Consider the following 13330-nt stretch of genomic DNA (forward strand, 5'->3'; position numbering starts at 1 on the left):
CCCAAGGTGGAAACAACCCAAGTGTCCATCAAGTGAAGAATAGCTAAACAAAATGCGGTATATTCATAAAATGGAAACATTATTCAGCAATTAGAAGGAAAGGAAGTTCTGATACATACAACATGGAGGAACCTTGAAAACATATGCTAAGTGAAAGAAGCCAGACACAAAAGACCACATTTTATTCCATTTATATGAAATGTCCAGAATAGGTAACTCTACGGAGACAGAAAATAAATTAGTGGTTACCTAGGGCAGAGGGTGGGGAGAATTGGGAACGACTATCAATGGGTATGGGGTTTCTTTTCAGAGTGATGAAAATATCCTAAATTAAGATTATGGTAATGGCTGCACAACTATGTAAAACATACTAAAACCACTGAATCGTATACTCTAAATGGATGAATTTTATGGCATGTAAATTATGTCTCAATAAAACTGTTTAAAAAAATAACATGGCTGGTTGAACCCTATGGGATATCTGTACCTACCCAAAGTTACCTCTGAACTGAAGCGCAAACCAGGGTTACCTATATGTGATGGTAGAAAGCACAGAGCTCTAGTAAGAGAAAAATCTGGACTTAGGTAACCTTGAGCAAGTTATTCAGTTCTTGTGCGCTAATTTCTATGACTTTTATGAAGATAAAATGGGATAATGCCACTCACAATTTCCTGTACAGACTTGTGTTTGAATATATGTGAATTATAGCTACAATTTCTTAGAAGGGGAACTCAGAAGAACAAGCCAGGGTCCCGGCCCTGAAAAGGGATGAGGACACAAGTCATAGGACCACAACAGAATGCTAGGACTAGGGGTAAAGCTGAAGCCTGTCACAAGTCTTTTGGCCCAGTGTGAGGACACGAGCTCAGTAACAACTCTAAAACCCAAGACTTGGGTCCAATCAACAATCAAGTGATCATGCTGAGACTCAAGCAGGGGACCTTGACATATTGAACACCCATTTGCCTTGGTCATGTCTAGTTCTGCAACTTGTGAGAGGCCTGAAGAAGTGGTAGAGACTCCAGCTGCAGGGGGTAAGGACTTCAGAAGCAGGGTGGGAAAGTGGGAAGCAAGAAACAGAGCTACATGGGTAAGCCCAGTCCTTTAAAGATTGTCAACATCCCAAATGGCCATGTGAATCTATAAAGACCTATTTCATTGTTGTGAAATGATCCAGAACATGCCATATGGATGGGAGAAAGAAGGTGGCCCTACTTAGATTATCTACAACTTCACTTTTCATTCATCACATTCATCCCCAAATATTCCCATTCCCAAATCCAAATCTAGGCCAATGGCTTCAAAAGAGTTCTCGTTCCCCAGATCTTAGAGGGTAGAGGAGGAAGCAGTACGTCTACATCAGTCAATAAGCTCTGCTGATCCTTCTTTCTTCTGCAGTGTCTTTAGCACTTACCTTCTTTTGACAGACAGGGAAAGAAGAGAAAAAAATATACGGGTGTACAGTTAAAACTTCCAGCTCCTGATTTTCAATTCAATTAACCCACCTGAGACTCAGGAAGAGTACCATGCGTAGTGATGTAGGAGAGACCTAGGTAATAGTAAGTACCTCATAGGATCTCCGTGAATAAAGAATAAGATGGTGACCCCATTGAACAAACTGTAGATTTGGAGTCAGGCAGAAATGGGCCTATGTCTGAAACTTCTTTAAACTTCAATTGCCAATATCAAAAGACTGCCAGGAAATATCTACTCAGAAAATACCTAGTGCCGTGTGTGGCATCAGTAAGCCTCAACAAAAAGTAGGAAAAGAGAAGCACTTTCCACAGTGATTGGCACATAGACCCTGCCTACACTGTTTCCCAAGGTAGTAAGGGTCAGACAGCCAAGATGTGATTGAGAAGAGACCAAATACACGCAAGGAAGGGCCTAGAAGACCCCAGTGTGGAAGAAACTAGAGGAGAGCTATTGTACGTGGCTTAGTCTAGCTCAGAACTGAAGCAGTTTCTGTCCTGCTTGGAAGCTTTCTGTGGGGGAAAACACCCCCTCTGGCTGCCTTGAGCAGGAAGGCAGACACTGTATGAGGAAGAACTGGTCAACTTGGCAAGAGAAGAGTACATTCTGATGCATGGATTTACAAATATGAGAAAGGACTAAACATCCAACAGTGATCAGCAATATTTGACCTCAGTTGGCAGTAGCTGTCCTATCCAGCCCATTCAGAAAGTCCAGAATTCTTCAAGGCACAGAGAAACACGACGATTTGGCATGATTCACCAACCAACTCTTCCACTGTCTTAGTCTGAGGCTTCTATTGAGCCCTTAGAATCAATAATAAAGAAAGAGGTCACTGTTTATATCCTGAGTCCTTTGTGCAGACTATTCCTGCCTCAGTGGGTTGCAGGTTGTCTGCAAAGGAAGAAAACCACCACTTTTATTAACCCTCTTTGTAAGCTTTGGGTTTCCCCTAACCTTGTCTGAAAACAGGCTTTACCCCCCTCAGTGGTGCACATCCATCTCAGAGGTCAGGGGGCAGAAGTTTTCATATTAAAGGAAAGTGCACCTGGTGAGAGGCGAGAGGTAAGGTGGTGGGGTACGGATGAGACCAGAGAGGGTATCTTTTTACCAAAAGGTGATTCTCACCAGGGCCTTAAAAGTTCCACGATGACAAGAAAATAGTGCGTATCTTTTCAGGCAGGCTTAGCGTGATAACCTGGAGACCAGCAAAGGGAGCTCAGAGCCAAGCAAAATATACCAAAATGTAAGGACCCCCCAAAATAATTCAAGAACAAAGTGGTGTGAACTTGAGGCTCATGAAAATGTAACAAAGCCTAGGTTAAAAATAATTTATTGATCAGTTAGTGTAAACACATGGTATGAAATTCTGGAGAGTGAAAAGTAAGTCTTCCTCCTACCCACGTATCTTAACCAAGCAGATCCCCACCCTGGAAGTAAGCATTATTAACAAGTTTGTGCATATTCTTCAAGAGGTAATCTATACATCTATACACAAGAATATATATATATATATATGTGTATATATATATATATGAAATTTTTTTTTTAAGATTTTATTTATTTATTTGACAGAGAAAGAGACACAGCGAGAGTGGGAACACAAGCAGGGGGAGTGGGAGAGGGAGAAGCAGGCTTCCCGCTGAGCAGGGAGCCTGATGCGGTGCTCGATCCCAGGACCCTGAGACTACGACCTGAGCTGAAGGCAGATGTCCAACGACTGAGCCACTCAGGAGCCCCATATATATAAAATCTTATATATATTATATATCATATATAAGAATCTTATATATGCCCTGCCCTTTACACAGTACTATATTGTAATACTGTTCTGACTTGCCTTCTTTCTACTTAACAATGTATCTTGGAAATTACTCAAGAGTTCCGTCTAGTCATCTACAATTAAATATACTTATACTATTGTCACTTACCTGCTATAAAAAGTATCATCTGCCCTCCAGCTCTAAAATTTTTGGAAATCAGTGTGGGTTTTGCTTTTTTTCCCTTTTAGAACCTTGGTGAAATATATTTTTTCTAGATTGAAATTTTGTATGACACTTACATTCTGTATCTCAACCATAATTTCCACAGATGTTTTCTTACTTCTACAGTTATAATGATTCACTGCTTACCACCATTCCTCTAGCCAGGGTTTTTCCACTGATCTCTTGACTGAAAGATTTGCTATCTTGTAGTTTCTTCAAAAAGTGGTCAACAGAGCTGCTTGTCCTACCTATTTGGAAATGTTTGTCTTTTGCTTTTGTACTTGATTGACATGTTGGCTGGGTATAAAATTCTTGGATTCCTCACATTTTCTTTCCATAATTTGAAAAAAATATCAGCCATTTTTCTGGAGAAGCTTAACATCAGCCTGATGTTTTTCCCTGTATAGGCAACTTCTCCTTTTGGTTAGAATGCTCACAGAATTCTTTCCTTATCTTTGATGTTTAGTTACTTTACTATGATTTGATGCCTATTGTATCAATTTTTCTGCGGACATGGCATTCCCTTCCATCATAGAAATTCAAGTCTTCTTCATTTCTGGCAATATTGTTGAATAACATCTTTGAGTATTTATTTTTCTCTACTTGCCTGGCTCTATTCTATAGGGATATTATTTATGGATCTCATCTGACTGACATGCCTATCTATTATTTTCATGTTAGTCTTGTCACAGTCTCCTTCATTTTCAATTCATTTTGCCTGCTTCCCGGTCCTTTCCCCTGTGTCCCTCTTGCATTTCCACGGTGCTTATTCCTTCTTGTGTTTATTCCAGTGTGGGTTTCATTTCTCTTTGTCTCCTTCATGGACTCTCCCAGCCACTGGGCCATACAGTATAAGTGGTTAAAAGTGAGAGCTCTGAAGTCAGAGTTTGATATCACTTACCAGAACATCAATCTGATTAAGTTACTTGACTTTTGGCATTTTGCCTTTAAATTGAGTAAAATGAGAGCATTTATCTTATAGGGCTGTGGTAAGAATTGATGAGTTAATACATAAAAAGCAATTTGAACTATGATGGGCACATTTTAAGGTCTGTTTATGAATCAGCAAAAGGGGGTAATGATGATGATGATGTTGACAATGATAAGAGCTGTTTCTTTCCTGAGCTCTTGTCTCTGCTTCATGCTCTTAGATCAACTTGTAACATTTGTTGCATTCACGGTGATATGGTCATAATTTCATCTATGTGATGGCCACATTTTTCTGGTGCCTGTTTCCTATCATCTTTTCATCCTTTTCCTCATGTTTTTCTTGTAACTTGTTTGTGTTGATCCTGTACTGATTCTTTTTAAATTATTACATATCTTTCAATGAGGCTAGTTCTTCCTGGACCAGCCTTTTGCAGGAGATTTTCAAGGCAGGCTAACCTGGGTTTCAGACCAATAGAAATAGAGTGGCATATATGAGCAAATTATCTGTCCCTCATGGAAATCACCAGTTATAAGACTGTATACCAATTGGAGTCTCTGCCCCATCCTCTCCAAGAAACTGCCTCCTTCCAAGATGACTTCTGTGTGCTCCTCATACAGCCTCACATCTCTGCCACTTGCTGGTATCAGACAGGGGCCAGAGAAGCTCCTTTCATCTGCTGATGTACCCTAGTGCCACTGATCCAAATAAGGGTTGGGGATTTGAGCCCATTAGGGTTTGTGAGAGAATTCTGCTTTCCCAGGACTGCCTGAGATGTACAGATGGAAACTTCCTCCCTCAAGATGTTCCCGTACCACTCCATCTGGCAGCCCTCCCTCATATATTATGGTGAGGGTCATGGGATGCCTTTTAGTTTTATCCAAGAAGGAATTTGAGTTCCTTGATTTCCTTCTTTGCTTTGGTGGGGCTGTGGCTTCCATGGCTTGTCAGAGGAGAGGGCAGAGACCTAGCAATGCCTTTCTCTCCAACAGCATTTATGAAGTGTTCTGACCCCATCCAGCAGCCACACTGTGGGAGGGAGGCCTTGGAGGACTCAATGAGCAACTGACAGGCCTAAATTTGTCTTCTCTTTGGAGCAAAGCTCACATCACCATGGCTTTACATGACCACTCAGAGATCCGGGATACTGCTCTTGGTAAAATAAAGCATTTTTACCACATCATACAATCTCCTTATTATGCTTCACAGCTGTGACAATGTCTGTCAGAGCTTTAATTGGAGAGGCAAGATAAGCCAGGCACTTTCTTTTGGTGATATGTTATTCAAAGGTTACATTCACTCACTGACTAGCAGGCACAGAGCCTTTCTCCCCTTAGAGTAACCAGAAACAGAAGCACCAAGTGGCAGGTGACAGATAAGAATATTTTTAAGGGTCTCCTTAATTAAAAAACAAAAACATCTGAGAGTTTGTCTGGTTTTCTCGTTTATTGGACTTGAGCAGGGTCAGGCAAGGAGTCTGTCCTGAGTCACCTTCAGCGAGGCAGAAAGTCACTTGTCACCTGGTGTGAGAACATGGCTGGTTGGAAATGCTTTGCAAATACAGGAAGCCACTTTGTCTACAGAGGTTCTTGTGCACAGTGAGACCAAGTCTTACCCAAAAGGCCTCGGAGGGAATAAACCACGGCCTGAAAAGACATTTCCCTTTTAAAGCATGTGGTGGAACTTTGGGGCTTTCACACCAACTGCTCAGAGTAAGAGGTACTTGAGAAGGTCATCCAGATAAAGAGAAACACACTGCCCCCACTTCCATTTCACCTGAACCACTGGCACGATATTCATGAAAATCCAGTGGGACCTGAAGGGCAAGGAGACCTTGAGTGTGAATTCTCTGCCTAGCAATTTACAGGAATGTTTTTCACACATCATCATCAGTTCTGAGTCCCCCAAATCTCCCAGAGTGACAGCAATTGAAATTGATTTGGGGAATTTCATCCACAAATTAAATTGACTGGTTCCAATATGGAAGCTCAGTGGCTTTATCGCATGGCCAGCAAGGTGACCGGAGGGTTTGAGGTATGGCATGTGAAAGATTAAAGGCACGTGATCATCTGGCATAACTGAAGAGTTGAAAAGCAGACACCCAGGGGTACTTTCGGCTCTGGGAGCCAGAGCCGGCAGGGCCATCTGCACCTGTTTGGGCCACACACTCAGTGTGATTTTAGGAGGGCTTGTGTCTTCCAAATTTACTGCTGCCTAATTTTTCCCAGACTCATTTGCTTTTTTTGTTGTTTTTTGGTGCATATGGACTAACGTATTGACTGCCCTGGGAAGCCATCCCTGTCTAAAACTTTGCTGAATGCTCCATTCATAGTTTTCACTTAGAGGGAGCTCACCCGGCGTCTAGCCCATAGGTATTCTCTGGTTGTATGTCACATCCATGTGCAGTGGCACTCCCTGACCATGACAAACGCTGTTTCTCCGGGTGAGACATGGGAATCAGAGAAAAGTGTTTCAGCAAAGAGTTGCTGGCAAAGAAGAAGGCAGGGTTCCAACATCTGGGGTGGTCTGGCTTGGCCCACAGCCCAGCCTCCAAGCTTACTCTTTCTAGTCCACCTTGTTTCATAACTGACTGTTCATGCAGACCTGGGAATGCTGGATATGGAGGTAAAAAAAGAAAAAAAGTCTTTAAAACTGGGATTCCTTATACAGATTTCTGTGTCTACTACTAAGAAGGTCAAAATCATTGGTCTGGGCTGGGGTCCAGGAGTTGGCATGTCTGATGGTGCCTCAGGTCATTCTAATGTAGGTGGTCCATGGACCATGCTTTGATAAACACTGCTATATAAGATCCTTCATAGATTAAGGAAAATCAAACGTAGTTTGTTAATGTGGAAAAAAAAATTAATGGGCTTGTCCTCCCCTTCCACTATCTGCTCCTAGCCACTGACTGGTGATATGACAGCAGGATCAGGTTAGTATTCCCAGATATGGAAATTGTGGATGTACTCTGGATTATCTCTGGACTGTTAGGTGAGCTAATAGGCTTCCATTTTGTTTTCAAACACAGACAACACATACACACACATAAAACTGCATTTATTTGGCTCAGATAAAGATAAAATTATTCCTGTCATGATGCTCCACTAATAAAAATTCAAGATGGTTGTTGAAGATTTCCACCCACCTTGCTTTATCCATTTTAAAATTTATTGTGGCATTTTCTTCTTGAGGGTCAGAACCATGTCTCTCATTTCTGTGGGTCCTCTACAGTTCCAAGAATGCTCAATTAACACAATTAATTCCAAGAGAAGCAATAGAGCACGATTGCTTGAGTGTGACTTTGAAACCAGTTGCCTGCGTTTGAATCTGCCACTTACTAGCTATGTAGCTTTGGACAGCCTTTCTGTGACTCTGTTTCATTGGCAAAATGGGGACAATAATATAATACATCCTTCACAGGACTGTTGTGAGGAATTAATTAGTTAACATAAAGTACACAGAACAGTGCCTGATACACAGTAAATGCTAAATGTGCTTGCCATCATCTTTGTGATGATTACTGTTACGGTGATGATTACCGAGACCATAGGACAGGACCAAAGTGTGGTCCCTAACATTCTTTCAGTATCTCTGGATGTGCACATTGCCCTATTCTAAAATGGAAGCAGTGTTCAAACTATTCTGAAGTACATTTCATCTTCTCTACAGTTGATTATTACTTGAAGGAACGTATTTACCGGCAGCAGCCCATTTAAAAATCATCTGAGGAGGAAAAGCAAAATTCCTTTGCACATGCTTATTATGTTAGAGGGTCCCACATCCTTCAAGTTAGGATTTATCAGTACAGCTGAAGGGTTTTTTTTCTTCTGATTAATATACAGTGAAATAAGGCAATTTCTTTCCAAAAGTAGTTATGTTTTTCTTCTCCAACCTTCTCCCTACCTAGAGTAGGAATATGTTTCCAGTTTGGCTTTGATGCTAAGTGAAGAGGAAAGAGGCTGTTCTCGTCCTTTCCTATCTTCAAACTGGGTTCCCTGTGCAGGAGCGATTTGCATCACATTATACTAAGTCACAAAAGGCTAAACATCAATCACCAAAACACTTCAAGTTTTACAGCTTGTGTGAACATTCAGGAAGTAACATTTTCCACTACTCGTTCAACTTCCCTGCATGTTTGAAAATTTCAGAATAAACAGTTGGGTAAAGGAAAACAAGAAAAATAAAAATATAAGGAAAGAATAGGGACCATTATTCCCTTATCTAACCTTTAAGCAACCCAAGATTCTCCACAATGTAGAAAGTATAAAATTCTTGCCCAATGACAGGACAAAACAGGAAAAAGTCAAAATATTCACAAGGCAGTTATATTCATAAGGTTATAGATCTGTAAGGCTGCCTGTCAATAGGTTAGTAGTGTTCCTGGCATAGAAGGCACCAAAAATGATACTTGCACATTTGAAGTATCAAAAATGATACTTGCACATACTCTGGAATTCCACACCCAGTAAATAAAAGGGATCCCTTTCCTTGGCCACGTCTGTGCTCTCTGACGCTCCTCCTTATGTCCGGGGCCAAGCCATAACGCGTTCTTCCCTGGCATCGGCCAGACTAGAACTAAGAAAAGACGGTCCTTCTCTGGCAAAGAATGGTGAGATGTGAGCATCAGAAGTTTGTTTCCTATCTGTGGTGAAACAATTTTAAGAGAAGAAAGTCAATATCCAGTGAACAAAGATAAGAAGGATTCAGAGGACTCAGGGCTAGGAGAAACCACTTGGAGGTCAAGAAGGTGAGGAAGGACAGGCAAGGGTCTATGTCAGAATAACAATTAAATCAGGGAAATGAATGTTTTCAGGGCTCTCTATTCTGGATCAAATTATCTTCATTCATTCCCCGATCTTTCTCCTGAACGAACCCCTTCTTTAAAGCACCCCGTGGATGTCTTAGGGGCATCTCAAATTGAATGTGCAAAACTCAACTCCTGATCTTCCCCCACAAAAATTGCTCCCCAGCATCTTCTCCATTTCAGTTGCCGGCCACATCTTCCCCCCCAGGTGCCCATGTTTACAAATCTGGGAGTCATTTTTGATGCCTCTCTTTCTCATGCATCACATCTACTATCAGGAAACGGCCCAGCTTGCCAGATGTACAGACTCTAACCACCTGTCACCATCTCCACTGACTCGCACAGGGCCGGGCTCTATCACGTCTTGCCTGGCTTATTCTAACAGCCTCCTAGTTTGTCTCCCTGTATCCCTCCTGCCCTCCTAACCACACGGCAGCCAGTGAATGGCTTCTCATCTCACTTATAAATCAGGTCAGATGATGCCTCTCTCTACTCTGAATCCTTCAAATACAGAGTAAAGATCTTCACCATGACCTACAAGCCTCTATAGGAAATAATGGTAAAAAAATAATTTTGATATAGTCCAGCTCCCCTACTCTTTGGTCTTACCTCCTCCCCCTCTCTGCCTCTTGCTGTCCCCACACCCTGTTCTCCCCCAGCCACAGTCCTTTTCCATTGCTGACCTCAGATAAGGCAAGTGCGTGCTCACACTTCTACCTCGGGTTCTGTGCACTTGCTGCTCCTTGTGCCGGAAACACGCATCTGCCAGACATGAGAATGGTCAGCTTCCTCCCCCACTTCCCTCAGGGATCTGTCCATATTTCACCATGAGAGGAGACCTCTCTGACTGTTCTACCCCAAATAGCTCCCGTTCCCCTGCTTTTCCTTATAACGCACATCATCAGCTAATACATTATTTATGGCTTCCTCCCACTTAGAATATATGCACCATGAGAAAAGGCATTTTTCGTTCATTACTTGTCTTCTTAGAGCCTAGAATGATGGCTGTCATGTGGTAGGCACACAAAAGATGTTTGCGAAAGGAACCATTCCAATACATCTCACATTTCAATCTCTTTTACCCAACCTAGCTTGAATCAGTTCTCATACCGCTGTAAAACAGTTAAACTTAAATTTTACTTCAGTCCTGTTTCTTTCATGAAAATACATTGGATTATGTAATGATACTGGTTTTTTCCCTACGTCTTCCATTGTCCTGAGGCCATTTATTAATTCCTGAAATTGATGCCATTTAACAATGTTTTCCAGCAATTTGTTAAAAGCTCAGATTTCCTTTGCTACTATATTATATAATATTGTGACTACAGTGACTTAATAATTTTATTCAAATGACAATATTTGAAAGTCATGAAACATTCATTCCCCCCCGAAACTATAGTTTCTATTCTCAAATGAAATCACAAATCCAGAGGAGGGAACTGCAGAACTAACTCTACAGTCCAAGGCCCTAATTAGGAACAAGTTTTCTCACCTCTGAATTATCTAACCCTTCTTCCGTTTCTCCTCCTGCTAATCAAATTTCAACAATCTCAGGACTTTTCCTAGCACTGGCCCATTGGAAGGTAAGAAAATGTGTACCTACCACATCTGTTTGTCTACTTGACCACAGTCCTAACCCAGGAGTGGAAGTCATGGTGGTTCAAGAATGTTGGCTAAAATGGGAATGAGAAAGTAATGTGAGTTCATTCTTCTGACATCCTTGAGCTCCACCTTTTTTCTGAAGGCCCAGAATCATTTTAAGATCTCTCCACAAAGGTGGTCAAAATAATTCTCCATCAGGGTAGCTCTCAAACTCTACACTGCTCCTACAAGACACCTTTGTTCCTCTGACGCCACCCCTCCTGACTCTTGGGCCGTCCACTTCATTAAGAAATGTCTGTTTTAATAGACCCATATGAACTTATATTTACCCTTAGGCAGCAACAACTTTCAAAAAACCAAGAATAAACTTGCAAAACAGAGCCAAACCCTCATACCATTTTATAGTTTTAATTTTTATTTCTACTTGGCTAGATAAATGGGATTTTAAAATGTCACCACAAACTCATTTATTTTAACTTCCACCTATTGACTTAAAACTCTTTAACACTGGGAATGCACTGTTAAGACTGGATATAAAAGAGAAACTTTAAAAATATTTCAAGGGATTAAGTATTTTAAAAACTGTAGTTTTAAAAAAACATATTTGTCAATACTACTTCTGGGTATATAGCCACAAGAACTAAAAGCAGAGTATCAAAGAGCTTTTAGGCATCTGTATTACAGCAGCACCATATATGATAGCCAAGAGCTGGAAGCTACCCAAATGAACACTGATGGATGAATAAACAAAATGTGATACTATATATATATATATAATGGAATACGACGCAGCTTTAAAAAAAAAATAAAGGAAAACCTAACCCACACTTCTATGGGCAATCTATGACAAAAGAGGCAAGAATATACAATGGGGAAAAGACAGCCTTTTCTTCCCACCCCCTCCCCCGCCCCCCCAAGCAGACAGCCTTTTCAATAAAAGGTGTTGAGGAAAACTGGGCAGCTACATGCAAAGGAATGAAACTGGGCCACTTTCTTACACCATATACAAAAATAAACTCCAAACAGATTTGAAGACCTAAATGTGGGACCTGAACCCATAGAACTCCTAAAAGAAAACACAGGCAATAATTTCTTAGATATCAGCCACAGCAACATATTTACGGCTATGTCTCCTCAGGCAAGGAAAACCAAAGCAAAAATAAACTATAGAGACTACACCAAAATAAAAGCTTTTGTACAACAAAGGGAACCATCAACAAAACAAAAAGGCAACCTACTGAATGAGAGAGGATATCTGCAAATGATATATCTGATAAGGGGTTATCTATCCAAAATATATAATATTTAAACTTATACAACTTAACACCAAAAAACAAAAACAAAAAAAGACAAAAAAAAAATCCGATTGAAAAATGGGCAGAGGACCTGAATAGACATTTTTCCAGAGAAGACATACGAATGGCCAATAGACACATGAAAAGATGTTCAATATAACTAAATCATGAGGGAAATGCAAATGAAAACCACAGTGAGATATCACCTCACACCAGTCAGAACAGCTAGTATCAAAGAGACAAGAAATAACAAGAGCTGGTGAGGATATGGAGAAAAAGGAACCCACATGCCCCGTTGGTAGGAAAGTAAACTGGGGCAACCACTGTGAAAAACAGTACGGAGGCTCTTCAACAAATTAAAAACAAATGCAGGGCGCCTCGGTGGCTCAGTCTGTTGAGTGGCTGACTCTTGATCTCAGCTCAGGTCCCGATCTCAGGGTCATGAGTTCAAGCCCTGAGTTGGGCTTCATGCTGGGTGGGGAGTCTACTTAAAAAAACAAAAACAAAAACACACAAATGCCATATGATCCAGTAATTCCACTATTGGGTATTTACTCAAAGAAAATGAAAACACTAATTCAAAAAGATACACACATCTCTATGTTTATTGAAGCATTACCTACAATAGCCAAGATATGGAAGCAACCCACATGTCCATTGATGGATGAATGGATAAAGAAGATGTGGTATATATGTGCAAAGGAATATTACTCAGCCATAAAGAAGAATGAGATCTTGCCATTTGTGGCAACATGGATGGATTTAGAGGATATTATGCCAAGCGAAATAAGTCAGACAGAAAGACAAATACCACATGATTTCACTTATATGTGGAATTTAAAAATCAAAACAAACTCATAAATACAGAAAATAAACTGTTGGGAGGGGCAGCAAAATAGGCGAAGGGGATTAAGATACTAACTTCCTGTTATAAAATAAGTAAGTCACAGAGACAAAGAACAACACAGGGAATACAGTCATGTTGTACATGTCGTTGTATGCTGACAGATGGTAACTATATTGATCACCGAACACTCACTATGTATAGAATTGTTGAATCGCTATGTCATATACCTGAAACTAATATAACAGTCTATGTCAACTATAATTCAATAATAAATTATTTTTTAAAAAGGAAGGAAAGCCTGTAACATGCTACAACATGGATGGATCTTGAGGACACTATATTAAGTGAAAGTAGCCAAACACAAAGAATACTGTATAATTGCACTTATATGAGGT

The sequence above is a fragment of the Halichoerus grypus genome, chromosome 2, assembly GCF_964656455.1.
Source record: "Halichoerus grypus chromosome 2, mHalGry1.hap1.1, whole genome shotgun sequence".
In the NCBI taxonomy this organism is placed as follows: domain Eukaryota; kingdom Metazoa; phylum Chordata; class Mammalia; order Carnivora; family Phocidae; genus Halichoerus; species Halichoerus grypus.